The sequence below is a fragment of the Sander lucioperca genome, chromosome 9, assembly GCF_008315115.2.
Source record: "Sander lucioperca isolate FBNREF2018 chromosome 9, SLUC_FBN_1.2, whole genome shotgun sequence".
NCBI classification, from domain to species: Eukaryota; Metazoa; Chordata; class Actinopteri; order Perciformes; family Percidae; genus Sander; species Sander lucioperca.
Window position 1 is genome coordinate 31,291,785 of NC_050181.1, and position 19,549 is coordinate 31,311,333.

Consider the following 19,549-nt stretch of genomic DNA (forward strand, 5'->3'; position numbering starts at 1 on the left):
TATATAAAAATATACGTGTGTGTGTGTGTGTGTGTGTGTGTGTGTATATATATATATATATATATATATATGTGTGTGTGTGTGTGTGTGTGTGTGTGTGTGTGTGTGTGTGGGTGTGTGTGTGTATATATATATATATATATATAGGTGCTTTCAGGGACCATGGCAGCTGAGTTCAGCCAGTGAAAGTGAGCGTTGTTGGGCTCTGACCAGTTACATTTTGTCCCAGTGGTGTAGCCGTAGCTCTGCACATGCTCACATCGTGTCTTCACACCCAGAATCCTCCTCACATTTACCCACAATGCATCTGTGTGGAGTCTCTGCACATGCTCACATCGTGTCTTCACAGTCGGTCCGTCACCAGATGGCATGATGTTTTTGTTACATATTTTATGTTTTTGATATTTAGTTTGAGGTGTTTTGGGGCCTTTTCGTCTCTTGGAGACTCCCAGCGTGTCTTGAAAGTGCTGCTAAACTCTGTTACAGTCTTCAGCTGTCATGTCCGACAGGAAGTGATGTCGCTGCGCAGGAAGCAGTATGCTGAACTAAACTTGGCTTGTTAGTTGCCGTAGAAACACAGCCAAGGAAACAAACAGACTTTAGTTAAAGAAGAATGAAAACGGGACCAAAGACGCCGCGAGCAGCCAATCAGAGTTCAGGACGGATGATGCTAACGTTGCTAACAACTGTCTCCTCATTCTGTTTCAGCACCAGTTAGCATGTGTTAGCATTTTAGCAAATGTAAGCTAACACATTTATGCTATCACATGCTAACTGACTGGATCATATGTCAGCATATTTTAGCATCTTAGTATATATTAGCATGTGATAGAAGTATGTGTAAACTAACATGTGCAAACACATGTTAAAATATGCTAAAATGCTAACATATGCTAATACTGCAATTATGTAATGTGATGTTAGCATGTGTTAACAAATTTAAGCTAAGACATATGTTATCACATGTTAATATATGCTAACACTGCTAACACATGCCTACATATGACTATATTATATGAAACATGTGTTAGCTATGTTAGCATGTGTTAGCATATTTTATATTGAGTATGCTATGTTAGCATGTGTTAGCATATGTTAGCATGTGTTACTGCAGGTAAATGAGGCGTTGAACCTTCTACTTGAGTTATTTCTGCACTTTAACTGTTTGAAGAAATGTATTTAATAAATAAATAAATCTTAATACGTAATTTTTACTTCCTCCCTTCATACTTCATACACATACTATACTATAACTTTTTATGACTTTTTACAACCAATCCTACCGCAATTGTTTCACCACGGTCTCATCACCTAATTAATACTGTCCTTCACCACGGTCTCATCACCTAATTAATACTGTCCTTCACCACGGTCTCATCACCTAATTAATACTGTCCTTCACCACGGTCTGCATGCTGACCCACCGGCTGACAACAGTGCTGCAGAGGGGGGACACGATGTAGTCCAGTTTACCTCCCACTCAGGTCAGGTCAGGACACCCAGAGCTACGGGAGGAGCTGGAGAGGCAGAGCTTTCTCCCCACCCAATAAGGCTGATAAATAATGATTAAAAAAAACACAAATGCTTGATCAAGGGCCCGGCACACACACACACACACACACACATACACACTCACACACAGAGAGAGACACACACACACTCTCTCTCTCTCTGTTCTTAGCGTGTGAAGCAGCAGCTGCTCAGTGCTGTGTACCTGAGACTACACACACACAGACGTGTTACTCCCCCCCCTGACCTGACCTGAACTATAGCAGCTACAGTGCTCAGCATAAATGAGGACACCCATGCTAAATTTGACTAAAAAGAGGAATTAAAAATCATCTTTTGGAAATTGATCTTAATGCCTTAATTAAAAAAATGAGGAAAAATCCAACCTTTAAGGACATCAATTTTCTTTGTGAATGAATAATGTATCATGAATAAATAAATGTTCCTCCTTAAAATACAGGGGTCATAAGTCAGTACAGCCCTATGTTAAATTCCCATAGAGGCAGGCAGACTTTTATTTTGAAAGGACAGTTATTTCATGGATCCAGGATACTATGCATCCTGATAAAGTTCCCTTGGCCCCCACATCATCACATACCCTTCACCATACCCCACATCATCACATACCCTTCACCATACCCCCACATCATCACATACCCTTCATCATACCCCCACATCATCACATACCCTTCACCATACCCCACATCATCACATACCCTTCACCATACCCCACATCATCACATACCCTTCACCATACCCCCACATCATCACACACCCTTCACCATACCCCACATCATCACATACCCTTCACCATACCCCACATCATCACACACCCTTCACCATACCCCCACATCATCACATACCCTTCACCATACCCCCACATCATCACATACCCTTCACCATACCCCACATCATCACATACCCTTCACCATACCCCACATCATCACATACCCTTCACCATACCCCACATCATCACATACCCTTCACCATACCCCACATCATCACATACCCTTCACCATACCCCCACATCATCACATACCCTTCACCATACCTAGAGATTGAAGAACATTTATTTATTCACGATACATTATTCATTCACAAAGAAAATTGGTGTCCTTAAAGGTTGAATTTTTCCTCATTTTTTTAATTAAGGCATTAAGATCAATTTCCAAAAGATGATTTTTAAGTGTACTCATTTATGCTGAGCACTGTACATGATTCATATAAATCTAATCTAACCTTAACCATCATTTATGTTTGTGATCACACTTTAAATGCTGTTTTTACATCCTTCAAACATTCACACACTAGTAAGGCTGGATTTACCATTATCTTCACAGTGAATAATGGCTGGATTATTTTCTACATGAATGGATTAGTTGGAGACATTTAGCTTCTACACACACACACAGACACACACACACACACACACACACAGACGCACACACACACACACCCTCTCTCTGTTCTTAGCGTGTGAAGCAGCAGCTGCTCAGTGCTGTGTACCTGAGACTACACACACACACAGACGTGTTATCATCAGTTACCCCCCCCCCCCCGACCTGACCTGAACTATAGCAGCTACATGATTCATATTAATCTAATCTAACCTTAACCATCATTTATGTTTGGGACAGTACTTGAATGATCTTTTGGTCTTTAAGGGGGTCTCTGTATCTCATAAAAGAAGTTGGCCCACCCTGCACATAGCCTAACAAGGCTATACAATTAAATAGTCTAGGGGTGAGTGGAGCTTTTGTGCAGTATATGATCACGGTAGGCCTAGGCTATAACTGGACACACACACACAACAGACAGAGAGATTCTTTTTTACAGAAATGGATTCCTTTTAATTAATTTCATACATACTACTTACATATTATTGATTGTAATAGTCCATATTTCATTTCAATTTCACATTACAAAGAAATAGACTAAACGATTTAGTCTGAGTTATGAAATAAAACGTAACTCATTATATCATATATAATAATAATACATGTAGTCTTTAACTTCTCCACAGGGACAATGCACTAACTGGCAGGAATGAATCAAGCCATTGCACAGCCAAATGTTCTCGTCTTATAATGTACACGTAGTGATAACTACACCTGGGTGTTCAGTGTGTTGAACCGTGGAAATAAATAGACCAACAATTTTGGAATTTGCACTGAGATGTTGTCAGGAAGCCTATTCACTGAATATTCTGTCATCAGAGATTGCATTGGATTGCTGTCACGGTCCACTGACCGTGACCCTGGCCTTCTTCGTAGTATGTGTGCGAATGTAGTTTTTGTGTTCTTTTTCCCTTTTTGGTGTGCTGCTGTATGCTTGGTGTGTTTTTGTTTTGCTGTCCGTCTCTGTGTTGTGCTCTCCCTCTCATGCTCTGTAGGCCACCGGTGGGCGTGGCCACTGAGCTCCGGCATACACACCTGAGGTTCATCACACCACTCTGCACACCTGCTCCTGATCTACCATCTACTCCCTTTATAAGCCAGGCCAACTTTCCAGTCTCCAGCGGATCGTTGAATCTACCTGTATGATTATACGCCTGCCTAATCTAAGAACTATCCCGTTTGAGAATTACTGTTTGCTAACCTGTCTCACCTCAGCCTGCCATCCCGCGCTGTGCCTGAAACCCTGTTCTGCTTGACCCTGAGCTCTGGAGCCCGGATCCTGTTCCCTCACTGACTCCTCCGGACCACCGGCCTCCCAAACCTCATTCTGTGTGTTCCATTCAATAAAATCACCTTTAATTGCAACTAACCTCTGGTCTGCGTCTGAGTCCTGGCCTCCGGCCTGACAATTGCTGACGTTTGTTTCAAATAGAGGTTGACCGATATGGTTTTCTCTGGCCGATGCCGATGCCGATCTTTAGAAATCAGGGTCAGCCGATGGCCGATTAATGCTGCCGATTTATTTTGGCCGATATGTGCTTGTTTTTAAACCTCTATTTGAAAGATAAAATGTAACACTAATATACACAGAATTTCAATCAGGAGATACTTCATTAGCAAATATGAACATATTTATTGTATCGACAAACATGAAATGGGTATTATATAATCTCTGGAGATTGAACTCCATCGAAACCATAGGCTATGTCATAAAGGGTAGATGAACCCAAACATATCCCCCAAAAATGACGACTAGTGAAGAAGACTAGTCGGCGTATACATACCACATGACCCACACGAATCTATAGAACGAACGAGAAAGCAAAGTTATACAATTGCAGTAATTAACAAAATCAGAAAGATTAGGCTATTGCCCACCACCATGAAATAAAAATCGGCTAAGCCCAAAACAAATTAAATCTCAGCGCTCGCCGGTATAAAACTAAACCTCGGCATACGACCGGCGCAAAATAACAAACAGATGGAATCTTGGCCAAGATCCATAGCCATCAGACCTGTGAATAAAAACAAAATAAGAAAGGCAAATAAAATGTCGGCGAGAGCCGTAACCAAACCTCGGCGAGTGCTGGAGCAAACCAAAACCTCAGCCGTCAGGCTGGAAAAATAAGAAAGGCAAATAAATAAAAAATAAAATGCAAAACAAGAAAGGAAAATAAAATTTGAAAAGGGATGGGGAAAAATAAAAGCAAACAAAAATATGTAACACGGCACACAGCCGTTTGCAATAACTCGGCAACAAGCCGGTGCAAGTGAAAGCTTGCGTTTATTATGGCCCGAAGCCTGATGAAAACACGGCCACTGCAAATACAATCACAATCACATAATGATTAAATTCGGAAGGACTGAACACAATGCCATATAATACACCACCACCAGTTATATGCATGCATACCCACCATTAGGGTTTCAGGGATCTCTGGTTCTCGAGAATGTTATGGGTATCCGGGCGGATGTAGGATGCGTAGGCAGAGGATGACCATCGACCCAGCTGTTGTAAGGAAGTACTAGATATGCCCTGACTAGCAGCAGTAGTAGCAGCTCCTATCCTAAATGAATGCCCAGAGTAATGCTGGGGAGACATATTAGCTTTGATGAGGACTATTTTCAAATGCTGATTAAACCAACCTCTATGCATAGGGAAAAACCCAGGAATCAAAAATAGAGGTGAGAGGGAGTTTGTACTTAGTGACAAATATCTAATCATAGATTTAAAAGGAGAGTAATGTGAACCTGTCCGAGCCACAATGACTGAACAGGCACCACCTCTTTTAGAATGCTTGAGTTTCAAGCAATAATGACTAGAATGAAATATTAGTATATAAATATACCTAAGGAAAGCATAAAAAGCAACCATGACAACAGCCTCGAGTAACATATCAATATATGAAGAAAATACACCATGCCTAAGAACAGCCACTAATTTATGCAATATACTCAAAGTAATAGGCTGCCTATGATCGGGGGCCGAAGGGTGAGCTTTAGATAAAATAAGTTTAACAGCAGGAGTAGAAAACAAGCTTGGAAATGATGGATCATAACATCTGATATTAAATTGTATACCGGCCAGTAACCCTCGAGTATATTGAGGTTTAAAGTGGCGACTATCCGTACAATAACAAATGAAAGCACAAATATTTTCCAGGAGAACAGGTTTAAGGGGGACACCAATAGACACACAAAATATAGCAAAAGTACACCAAGCAAAATCATATGTTTTCAGAGTGGACACAGCTAAACCCTTCCTCATATAAGCCCTAGCTGCTTCTAAATAAGATTGACAGGGATGGTGACTCAGTAAATTGCTAGCTCTGTGAGAGAAGGAAGCGCAACTGGAACAGGGCTGGCTGCCGGGCAGAGGTTCCAAAAGGTCTGAAAATGAAAGCGAGACGAAGCATCAGCCACAGAGTTATAATGCCCAGGGACGTGGTGAGCAGTAATGATAAAATTGTGAGTGACTGAAGACCAGGTGATGCTTCTCATCAAAGGCATTATTTTGCTACATGAAGAGCGCCCTCTATTAATAATGTCAACAACAGCCTGATTATCACACAGGACAAAAATCCGCTTCCGAAACGCTCTCAAACGCGGCAAGCTTCAGCAATGGGGTAAATCTCATAAAGAGCAATGGAGTCAGCATGGGAAAAACTGGGAGGCCAGTGACCAGCGAACCACTGCCCTTGAAAATAACCCCCAAAACCCGCGGAAGGGGCAGCATCAGTGAAAAATCGCAAGAAATCAGAAGAATGTATCACATCGTCATAGAAAAAAGAAAAGAAAAGGCCATTCCAGTCCTCCAGAAGTCGGGACCAGAAGCGCAAATCAGAGCGGCAGCCGACATCCAGGGACAACACATCATGCAAGTTAGGAACAGAAGAGGCCAAATCAAGTAATCTGGAGATGAAAGAGCGCCCCTGTGGAATGACATGCATAGCGAAATTCAAATGCCCCAGTAACGAGAGCAACTGCCGCTTCGTTACATTACACTCAGACACAAAGGATGCAGCTATGCTGCGAATCCGTTCCAACTTCTCCACCGGAAGAGACGCTTCCATGCGAACCGAGTCAAGGGTGATGCCCAGAAACTCCAAACGTGTAACAGGACCAATCGTTTTCGCCTCTGACAGAGGGACTCAGAGAGAAAGAAAACAACGTCCCAACGAGCCAACACTATCAAGAGGGGAGTCAACAAGAAGAAAATCATCCAGCAGATGAATCACTGAAGGAACCCCAACCCTGTTAAGCAGGATCCAGCACAGCGCCTCAGACACATGATTAAAAATACAAGGACTGCTCCTGCACCCGAAAGTCAGACGTACACTAAAATAGTACTTGGAATCCCACCTGACACCAAAAAGAGGCCACTGTGAAGGATGTATCGGGACTATCTTAAAGGCATCAGTGATGTCAGCCTTGTAGAGCCAAGCACCTCTCCCTGCCAACTTAATAAGTTTAACAGCGTTGTCAACGGTGGCATAATGAAGGGAAAAAGGAACAGGTGGAATGGAAGAACACAGAATTAGGATGACCACAGTTCAGATGCCAACACACGTAGGTTTATTGGGGTAGAGGGGTGGAGCTTCAGAATGTCTTGAAACCACCTCGAGGTTGAAACTGCTTCCTCTTGAGAGGGGCGAGGCGTCGTGGGCAAACAGACCTGGGATGAGCGTCTCGACAATCACTGCATATGTGAAGAAAATAGCATTTCCCATAAGTACTGTTAGAATATATTTTGTGAAAGGGTTGAGAAAAGGTTTTAGAGTTCATGGGGCTGACCTCAATGTCTCTGTTTCCCTGGGTTAAAGGAAGGGTGAGAAAGAAACTCTGATCAGGGGAGGGAACGAGGCAAAACAATGGTCAGCACTATGCAAGCGCGTGATTTGTAACACTGTATGGAAATGACCTGGCTCTCATGAGAACTCCTTAAAGTTTGCTGGAGATTAAAACACAGGTGTTAGAAATCCAACAATAGCAGCATTCTTCTTCTGAGCTGAGAATTGGAAAGTCAAGGTCATGTTTTTATACAGTGTTACAAATTAATCAGGAGCCGGCTGGAGCCAGAAGATCTGGACCAGATCCAAACTGATGAGAGCACCACCAGGGACGGGACAGAAATGGATAAATAGACAGCATTTTAACTTAGCAGCACCTGATGCTGGGGGAAACTCTGTCGGTCCGTTAGGAGATAGACTTTGCCTTGTATCAGATCCAGGTACATGTACTTGTATTTCTGCAATATCTTTCACTAAACTTGTTATTAACTTTAACTGGACGAATCCTGGTCTTGATTTGATTCCTGAGTTTTATTTCTCTGATCTACCAGTAAACGAACACAAATAGTGACCAAAGAATTGGAGTCAGGTTAAGTCTGGCCTTTTTAGGGCCAGACCGGTCAAATCAGTCACTTTTTAGACTAAAATCCTACATGGTGACCCTGCGACGTGCTGGGGAGATCGGACATGGGTTTCTTGGAGCTGTCCAGACTTTTTTGGCAGCCTCCACCACTCAGACTCTCGCCTCTCCGGGTCCAAACGGTACCGAAACAACTAACAGGTGAGAGAATTACCTATTGCGTGATATAGCTAAAAATTCTCAATATTTGGCCCTCACACTAAATTTTTTTGGACCTGGGTGAGTGTGTATCATCTGAGCATTTCAAATTGGTTTACAACTACAGAGAATGATACTGCAGATTCTTTAGTCTTTGAGTGAAAAAGATGGTTTAACTGTTGAGTGAAAATAGTTCTTTAGTCTTTGAGTGAAAAAGATGGTTTAACTATTGAGTGAAAATGGTTCTTTAGTCTTTGAGTGAAAAAGATGGTTTAACTATTGAGTGAAAATGGTTCTTTAGTCTTTGAGTGAAAAAGATGGTGTAAACGGTTAATAATGACGTTTCTTGGGTCTTTGAGTGAAAAAGAGAAAGTTTAAACTTTCCTTCAGAGGTGAAGGACAGTCTATTGATTCTGGACGAGCTTTATATCTGACAACACAGCTTGGTGCACTTTATATAGTAGGCTGGACTCTAAATTCGACTGGTACCACTAAAATTCTAATTCGGATAGTTGTTACATACTCTGTGGTTTTCTTGTGTGACCCACTGCATGTCTGGGTTTTGTATCTTGCTGCAAGAGCAACATCTTTTGAGGAATGGAGGGCATTACCTCTAGTGAAAAGTTTCCCTGTTTTGTTCTCTGAAAAGTGTCTCAGTGTGTAATATCACTGACAGGAGCGTGTAGCTCGGGTGAAATCCATACATACCGCTCGGCTTTTTATGAGAACAAACAGAAGTCTGACAAAGGTGTCTCTGGTGTGATAACAATCATCAGACAAGGGTACGCGGCTCGAGTGAAGTCTATACACGCTACCTGGCCTTTTTCAGATAAATCAGAAATGCACAAAAAACTGAACACGCAGTAAGGACTCAGATTGACTTGTACGACTGTAAAATTATTTAGAAACTGAGCTCTGGGCACTCCTGTCTCTAAACCCAGGGGCTCACGCCTTTTCTGGTGGCAGTGTATTGGTTTATGGTTGTTTGCTGTGTGTAATATCTGGTGCTGTTTGTCGGTTTTACTTGTTCTTGTGTGTCATTTTTATAGTCTGTTTTGCTTGTGTGATGTCTGATTGTTCTACATGTGCTGATTGTGGTTGAGCTGTTTTGGTTGTCTTTGTCTGTTTCTCTGTGTACGTGTGAGGTTTTGTAGTTTGGGGTTTACTGTGTATATTAAATAGATAATATCATAGGAGATACTCCGGGGAGGGGTTGATAACTCCCCGTCTCAGATCGGTACACTTTTGATCGAATCATCTAATTTTTATATATAATAGAATACTACCTATATGACTGTTAATAGGATACAATAATCTACTTACTTTAGACTGCTGCTGAGTGTCAATTCTTTAACTCTTACGACTGACTCTCATTAATGAAACACCATAGTGATAGTTACTCATGATATAAGGTGTCCCCCACAACTATAAGACACCGTAGACATTGTTTAACACTGCTATAAAGGTGTCCTTTACAGCCATAACACACCTTAGTTAAATGTATAGTTAAATATCTTCAATAAGGTGTTTTCTATAGCCTCGATTGACGAATAAACCGATATCACTGATCAAGAGTCTTCAGTGACATGGTTCACTGATTTTTGGGTGTTTTGTTGGTATGAATTCCTCAGTAAGCGTTTTAACACTCTGGACTATATTGTCATATACTTTGTATAAAAAATACATAAATAAATAAAATAAACGACTGTTGTGAGTTAGTTAGGTTGCTTGGCGGTAGAAAGTGTATGTCGCTGTGACAGAAGGACAGTTTTTGGTGAGGTGTAAAGAGATAGGAAGACTGTGAAAAGCTTACGGGACAATCTAAGACAGTGGGCTGCCTGGAGAGAAAGACGTTTGTCAGGCGGCAGTTAGTGAGTGAGAGGATCAGATTACATGTCGCTGTAGCAGCGGGGAGGGGCCTGCCATGGTCCGTTGTTCCTGCGCTATTTCGACGTACACACACACACACTCTTTCTTACGCTCGGCCCCTGTTATGCTGTAATGATTTGCCTTCTCCCCGTTTTTACCACTCTTTACTATAATACTATATCTCTGGTATACTTCAGGGGACACACGTTTGTGGTAGACCTGACATATTCAGTTTATTACTGATATAGGCCTACCTATAATCTAATAGTAATAATAATAATAACGATACTAATTGGAATAGACTTTATTTGTAATGCATTTTGTATTTAGAACTAATCTCAAATAGAATATACCTGTTTTGGTATATTAAAGAGGGAGAAAAACAGAGTGGAACTGTCTCAGACTCAGACAGCAGTCAGAGCGTGACTGGATCAGGTTACAGGTGGGCGTTTCCGGCGGGGAGGAGCTGTCTGTTAGTGAGCGGCTGCAGCAGTCTGAGTGTTCAGCACACGAATATGACAGCTTAAACTGTAACACACGATCACAACGTTTTTCTTGAACATAAATAACTTGAATTGGCAAAAATGACCTTTGAAAAAGATTGGAACATGTTGGCTGCATTAACTCTGAACGCCGAAGTTCCGAAACGGAAAGATGGGTTAAAGCGAAAACTTAAAGCGTTAAAAACTGATTACCAGGAAAATGGCATGTTACCCGCGGATGGAAGCAATGACCCAATAACCTGGGAGATGATGGAGACACTACAGTGTGAATTAAAAGTGGAAAACGACCTGAACAAAGAACTAGAAAAAACGTCCGTGTTTACTAAATGCGCGTTGAAGAAAAAACTTTCAAAACAGGATGAGAAAAGGAGATTGGTGTACAAATTGAGCACATTGATTGACACCCACAAGAACAAAAAATCAAAGAAAATCAAAAACTCTGAAAATAGCACCACAGCAATAATAAATTGGCATTCAACCTCTCCCCCTCCTTCCTGTCCTCCCGCAACCCCAGTCACGCAGTTCTCGCCTAGTGACCCATTCGTTCCGTCCTCACACTCTCCACCCCTACCCATGCCAGCCTCAGCTAATCAGTGCCTAGTTACACTCACCCACTTAGGACAGAAATATGAAATAAATGGTAACATTACTGTAGGAGTAGAAGGGACAACAGCAAATGACTCAGCAAATGATGATATTAGAGCTTTAATAAGCGCATCCTCATCAATTGCCTTGCTGGCAAAAGTAGAAACAGAGGCTAAAACCTCTAATGCCCCTGATGGCATCTCTTTTACGGGATTCAGAAGAGCAGTATGGAAGGCCATGAGGGCCATATTTCCCTCTGCAGGAGGGGAGGCATTGTTAGCTAAAATAGAGCCAAAATCTGATGAGACACCTAAACAATACGTTAGACGTGCACAAACCGATTGGGTTGACGTGACTGGCACCCACCCTAACCACAATCTTGCCACTAGATTGTTATTTAAAGCTGCAATTATGGCTGGCATTTCTGACTATGTGCAACAGGCTGTAAAAGACACGCAGGGACAGTCACGCTTGCCTATTGATGAATGGATGGATCTAGTGTGTCATCACATGAATAGGGAGAGAGCGAAGGCCAAAAAAGAGGATGACTCTGTCTCTAGTATACAGTTTCGCATGCATAAAATACTACTGAAACAGGTGGAAGATACCCTTAATAAGGCAAAGAAAGCAGAACCAGATATTCAGGCCCCACAAGTGGAGCCTCAGATGCTACCTCCTTCTCAGCAACAGGCACCCCAAATGGCCCAGCCCCCACCTTACAGGTCTCTAGCTCAATATGCTTATGCTTATCAGCCTCCTCAGGGTCAGTTCCATAGGCATGGTAGACGAACAGGTCTATCACATGCTGGATATCAGAGGCAGCCACAAAACCTGTCACACCGTCTGTGTTATGCGTGTGGTAAACCAGGAAATTACCGCAGATCCTGTCGATACAGTAGGCGGATGCACAAGGCTCAACGCAGCAGGGCATGTATTTTCGTCCCCAGCCAACAGGGCCCCCGGTGCCGAAACCAACAGGCTCCACAATGGCCCCAACCCTAATGAGGCTGCCCAATAAACCCTGCGGCCCCACAAATTGGTCTTGGAGATCCAATGTTAACATGTCAAATTCTTAGTGCTCCTGTAGATAAGCTGGTTGGCTGCGGTTACATGTGTCGCTAGATTGTATAGACTTACATTTCACGACAGGTACTCTTCACTCAGAAGTCAAATTGACCATTGACCTACTCTTTGCCTTTCCTCTGAACTATATATAGATGACAGTTTTCCTATTAATGACGGAAAATATGCCTTCCCATAGTGCCATTAGCTGATGGAAATTGTGAAATTAAATTGCAATAACTCGTGAAACGCACATTTGATTAAAAGTTATAAAGGTTAACTTCCACAATCGATTTCCTACCTGAAAACAGTATTTATCCGTGTTTACTTTCGGTATGCTTTTTCTCTGTCTCTGTTGGGCCAGATGAAAAAGGGAGGGGTAGATTTTAAGTTTAGAAACATGAAGAAACATTTTGAGTTCCCCCTCCCTGACCTCTCAGTAGTTTGGTCCACTGCCTGCTGCACTCGGAGGATCTGGGATCAAGGATGTGCCCTCGACTCACAGCCACATCAGATAGTGACAGGAATGTATTAAGTAGGTGGTTCAAGGCTATTTTATTCATATTAGACATTAGATGAGGATGACTCTTTTCTCAAATAGTAATTAATAAATTAGTCATAAAAAGTCAAATAAAAGTTTGTTATGTTAGTATAATATAATGTCACGTTAGTTCATATTTTAGGAGGTGTGTGGCTGTCAGGGTGAGCAGATGATCTTTACCAGCGGCTCACTAATTTACATTATGATCAGCTAACTTAACAATTGTATAAAACCATTGTATTTCTTTTATATGGGGACACTCCTTCAAACTAAATCATTATGTGTTAAAGTATTTTTGTCGCTTGATTGTAAACTTCAAAATGAATACATGGCTTTAAAGAAGAATATTTTGGTAAATTTCGTCAGCTTTTTCATTGAATTGAGAGAAACACTGAAAAGAAGGATAATGGTACAGTCTATGCTACACTAATTATAGTATTAAGATTTTCCTCTGTGCATACATGTCCTTTACCAGTATAGTTGTGGCTGTATTATTTGTGTCCCCTTAAAAATTGCTCTTCGGAAACGTTATGTATTGTCCTCATTATTGATTATAAGTCTCCAACCATTTTTCTTCAAAAAATAATAATAATAATGTTTGCTAACCTTTCCAAATTTGAACCTCCAGCAGGCCGTCCATTTTTGCTTCGTGTCAAGTGACGTCTGGCTGGCCTCGTTACCAGAACAGGACTGGCACTCCTAATATTCTTGTCTGCGCAAAGACATGAGGTCAGTAACAACTAAATTGCTAACTGTGGCAGACAATAGTGATGTGTTGGAACTACATTCTACCTCAGGAGGGTAACCACTTAAATTAAATTAAAAATGCTATATCACAAGCACCATAACCTAGAAACTTTAAGACAACTAATGTTACTTTTGTATACATCACTAATTTAAGAATCAGGATTTTGTAAATACGTTCAGATATTCTTGTAATCTGATATATTACTAAAAAAAAAAAAGACAAATTAGGAGTTCCCCTGTATAAACAAAACATATGAAATATGGTGTTTTATTGTTTGAACTGCCTAACAGTCATACCTATAAGACCTGCTGAATGGATTACTTTGTTTGAAACACTTATTTGTTTGATTTGACCGTTTTGATCTTTCTTTTTCGAAAATATGAGCACTTTTCTGCATTACTATTTTTGTTTATTTTTCCTCACCTTTGGGGCATGTTATTTTTATTACATACATTTTTTACGTAGGTTTTATTTGATTTGAATTATTACTGGCGTCAGCCCATTGTTTGCAATTTTACTTTAGTACTTCTTTGCACAAATGATTTGGCTTCTTCTACTGCTATGCCTATCTGCATTTTCTTACTCTGTTGCCAGACGTAGATTGGCTGTGCGTTTACATAGCATGGAGGAACTCCTCCTTTCTTTACCAAACGCTCTGAAGACGCTATTGCTCACACAACACAGACACAAAGTGTTTCCCCCCCACAAACCTATTATTGTGGAGCTGTCAAAACTGGGTGGGACAGGCTAATACAGGAAAATGAGTCGCAGACTGATTGGAATGACATTTCCAAGTTGATAAGTGATCTAATGCATGACAGTGACTAAAACTGTTGCTGTGTGTTGTGCAGTCTCACAGTTCTGACAGCTTCACTCATATCCATCGTACCTCCATCTGTCTCACCTGCATTGACACTTGCTTAGTTTTGGAAACTGATATCTCATAGGCTACACATTTCGTACTCTTTCCTTGTTGCTTATTGCTCTGAGTTGTGCTTAGGTCTGAAAAGAGGGTTTTAAGTTCCGAGACACAACGGCTGTCTCGTACATGGATATTATCAGGACCTAGCTGAGGGTTTAGCTTGCTTTTATTTATTTTCTATTTTTAGGTTGGGGCACGTGTGTCAAACTCAAGGCCAGCTGGCCAAATAGATTTTTATCCGACCCGCATATCACATTTGGTTTACAATAATTTTGGCCCACCTAAAGTTTAGTTGCGTTTTCTTTGTAGTTTGTTGCTTTTTTCAAACTTTTGGCCACTTTCTTCTATAATGGCTAACAGCATTTTTGCTTACCTTTTTTACGTTTTGTATTTCTATCCAACTATGTATGAGAAGATTATGCGAGGCATTTAATTTTTGATTAAATAAAAGCATGTCGACAATCTACATGTCTGGCCCTTGATGTGGTTCTCCTTTTCCAGTGTGGCCCTTGGTGAACTTGTATGTTGTGTGCTGCTCGGTGTCTTCCCAGTGCAGTGGCTCAAATTTCAAGGTTGACTACAAACGGGGTGTGGTTTCTTAGTGAGCCCTCTGGGAACAGTCAGGGTGGGGCTTCCCAGATGCGCAGACACACACACACACACTCACATTTGACGGTCAAACATAAATTGTGATATTGTTGCTCACACTTAGCACCACTGTACTGGGGTACATTTTTAACTTGCTTCCTATATTTGTTACTTTCTAATACAATTAGCTCTAGGGTACATTTGAACTCGTGATGGTTTTTATAAACACTGGACAGCGCTTACTTTCTGGTGCGACCCAAATCATATATGAAATACACCTGTGATTTAAGGGATATGGAACACTGCCCCTGCTATATATATTATGAATGCATTTGCACATTACACTGGACCTACGTGTAGGGCGTACTAACACCTTGATATTACCTACCTAGTGCATGGAATTGTGGTTCTACAAATCATGTTTTAATGCTAAACATGCATGGGCCGTGGTGAATCCTTAAGATTTACTGTATCTGTGGATGGCTACTTTACAGACTTCCTTCCCTGGAGGTCAGTGAGCAGTGGGGATTTATATTTGCTAATGATATACTGGACTCATGTTAACACTTTAACTTTAAAAAAATAAATAAAAATAATAATAACTTTCAATTAATTCAGGACTCCCTCCTTGCATTAACTCTGAGGACCCCCGAGGGGCCACTTACCCCATATTGAAGATCCCTGAAATAGACAACATGTTGTTGTTTGATTCCTCTCAGTTCATTGGTTGAGATTATAATTGAAGCCATTTCTGGTAGCTATGAGATTTCGTTTCAAATAACCTGTTCTATTAGACTCTGCTGGGTTTGTTAGTAACGCTACATACAGACTCTGTATTATTTGGACTTGCTATATGACACATCCTTTTACACTATGTAGTGCATTTTGAACATTTATTTACCTTCTGTTATTTTATACAGCTTTTGAACACTAAACATTATTTTGATTTGTTATTGAGACATGAGTTTGCATGCCTCAAAAGAGGGATAGCATAGCGTAATAAATTAAAATAAAGTGTTTTAATAAATAACGTGTTATTTTGGGTATTTTGTTTTCTGGATTTAAAAAAAAAAAAAAAAAAAAAAAAGAGTTTAAATTTGTTCAAACCAATTCTTTTTGTTTGTTTTCATCGATATCGCCGAAAATTCTGTTTGCTTATTTGTTTTATGGCTAAAAATTCTGTTTTGTTCTGTTTAACTTAACATCAGGAACCCGGTGGCTAGGGGCTCCTTGAAGTGATAAAGCGAAACATATGGTCCAGCCCTAGGTGGAATCATACCAAGTCCTACTCTCTACTGCTACCACTTTGAAATCACTGAAAGGACCACCTGGATTCACCTTCATCACACTGGAATAAGGTATTTGGGTTGTCTGGGGGAGACAGAGCGGGCTGAGGAGTCTAGTCTCACTGATCCGAAGTGGGAGAGGAGAGTCTGGGCTACAAAGGGGGTCTTTTAGACTAGAAAAGTGTTATTAGTGGATCGTCTCAAACCCAGTGAAGAAAATATATATGTATACATATATACGTATATCTATATATATAGATTGCATCCCTCAACCATATTAGAGGAGAAAGTGAACTAGACTCATCAGTAAAGAGTCTCTAACCAGAAGCCCAACCAAAAATGGACCACAGATGCCCGTGGCATCCTTTTAGACTTCCGGGACTGTGCGGACTCAGGGGAACGATGTGTTTCCTCTTCTTAGCTGCACTAATTATACTGTCACCAATAATATGGCATGACCTGCAGCTGCTAAAAAACAGGAAAATAACCAAAATCAATGCTACGAATCTGACTCTGAATCTGACCACTGATACACAACCGAGCATACCAACCATGCCTACCCATGACCATCGACGAATAAAACAAAGTCACTATGCAACCCACTCGATTACATTAACCAGGGGCAGAACGCAGTCATTTACTGTAGACCTATGTTCAGGACAACAATTTGTGTGCAAAGCGAGAGGAAGGGCTACCGATCAAGCCTATCTCTGCACAGAGTACTGTACCAATTGGGACCATGTGTTCCAACACTCTCACACAGATTCCGAGGGTTACAAAGCCGACACCGAGCAGACGTCCAGATGGACCTTAGTTAGAAAACTGTCGAATGGCCAGTCACCTAGTTGGGATAGTATAGTGACAGTAAGGAATGTAAACAGGGCAGACCAGGGTATCTATTGGGTGTGTTTAGATGTCGCTGGAAAAGACCCATGTGAGAGAATTGCTATCCGCGTACAAGAACCTCCAGTCACTGAACCCGAAACAACCTTTATTTTGCAAGATTAAATTGTCACCTATCCAACCGACTTGACCCGCAAAGATAAAACAGCTATGGAACAATTGCATAAGCATGCTCCACAGTAAGACCCTATTCAAAATTAAAAACAACAAAAATTATGTCACAGGTTTGCAATGTATCTTTAGTCTGTTTAGCTATGCACTCTTTAAACCTCACACCTAAAAGGAAAATACAAGTCATTTGAGTTTACTGTTTCCTTCAGTAAATATTGTCTCACCTGTTACTTAAACCTTTTCCAGGTAATGACACCTGCTCCTCGAGAACATGAGGGGAAAACGTGTGCATCTACTAAGCTCGTCTTGGTGTTAACATCACTACCGACATAGGTAACCACTTGGCCTCATGGTTTGTTAATCAAAGCGCCAGTAGAGCTGAGGTGTAGGGCTGTGTGGAGGCAGTTCGACGATGTATCTTCCATGCTCCACAAGCTGCACTTGAACCTGTCCCGTACCGAGCAAGGAGGGGCACTCCTGGTAGCACTTTTGATGACAGATTGTGCATGTGTGATAAAGCTTGATGCACCCAGAGGCGTATCTACCAGACAAGTTTATTGCACGCAATCAAATTTGGCGCGGGCGTTTGAGTCATTCTTTTCTGGTGGGAAGCAGTAAACAAAATTTGAATTGTATTACAGCGTTTTGCTAAATACACATGGGATGCGGAGAGGGGCATTGCTAAACCAGCTGAGAACAACTTCTCTGATGGCTTGAAAAAATTAGCAGAAAAATTCAATATTTAACATTGAAATTAATGCTTAAGTAACGTACAATGTGAGTCTGTAGCCAATTGGATGCATGGAATGTTTAAAAGATGAAAAGACATGATAATGTCAATATTGATTTCCATAGCTGTGTTTATTGGTATCCTCATCTGCTGCAGGTGTTGAGCAATACCCTGTCTCAGAACTCTAATCAATAGATTGATAACTACGGCCCTATCAAAAGAGGGTGCTCCCCAAATGGTAGCCACCCAAGAAGCCCCACTTCCAAGTTATCTTAATTAACAATTTTTACGAGATTTATACTTCCTCAGAGGAAGAAGAAGTTTAGTTCGCTGGGTCCAAATTCATCCCCTGTCACCACCCAGTGCCCCCTCTCTATCCAATTCCCATCCGTCCTATCTCCAACTGTTTTTCTATCCTCTTTTCCTGATCCTACTTTGTTTCACAGTTTTGCGCGTGGCCTCAATAGGCCTTTTGATTTGAATTAATGAAACTAAAAAGCTAAAAACATAAGTCTAATTTTAGTAGTTTTGTTGTCAGTATAGCCTTAAGCAAGACATAGGTTTGAAGTGTGGTTTTACAATTTTAATAGAAGTAGATGTTTATGTTGAAATTTTTGCTGTTCCATTATGTTTAGAGATTTCCACAAAAATAAATGTAACCACCAAGTATAGTCATAGACAGCAATGTATTCTGCAGCTTACACTACCAGCTAAATTCTACATATAGGTTACACGCACCACACCGCACTGCCATTTTTATTACCAGTATCGTAGTCCATTTTTTCTCTTTTTTATGTTGTTAATCATCTTATATTGTGTCCAGGTTAACAGTTAGGTAGTTAGAGATTAGGTAGTTTTTATGTTACATAGCGTTTGCTATGTAAAAAGAGGGATATGAAATTCTTCTAAAATGTTTAGTTTCACACTTATTATGGTATGCACTGCGTGAGCAGTGCATAAAGAGGGATTGTTAGAATATATTTTGTGAAAGGGTTGAGAAAAGGTTTTAGAGTTCATGGGGCTGACCTCAATGTCTCTGTTTCCCTGGGTTAAAGGAAGGGTGAGAAAGAAACTCTGATCAGGGGAGGGAACGAGGCAAAACAATGGTCAGCACTATGCAAGCGCGTGATTTGTAACACTGTATGGAAATGACCTGGCTCTCATGGAAACTCCTTAAAGTTTGCTGGAGATTAAAACACAGGTGTTAGAAATCCAACAATAGCAGCA

The 19,549-nt window shown here is 40.9% G+C and overlaps 1 long non-coding RNA gene across 1 annotated transcript; it reads left to right on the forward strand.

Annotated features, from left to right (window-relative positions):
• Positions 1-171: 171 nt before the first annotated feature.
• Positions 172-18,857, forward strand: LOC116064108. The gene is made up of 3 exons (XR_004108460.2): positions 172-374; positions 13,008-13,010; positions 18,846-18,857. It is a non-coding gene; the product is annotated as an uncharacterized LOC116064108 (long non-coding RNA).
• The last annotated feature ends 692 nt before the right edge of the window (positions 18,858-19,549 follow it).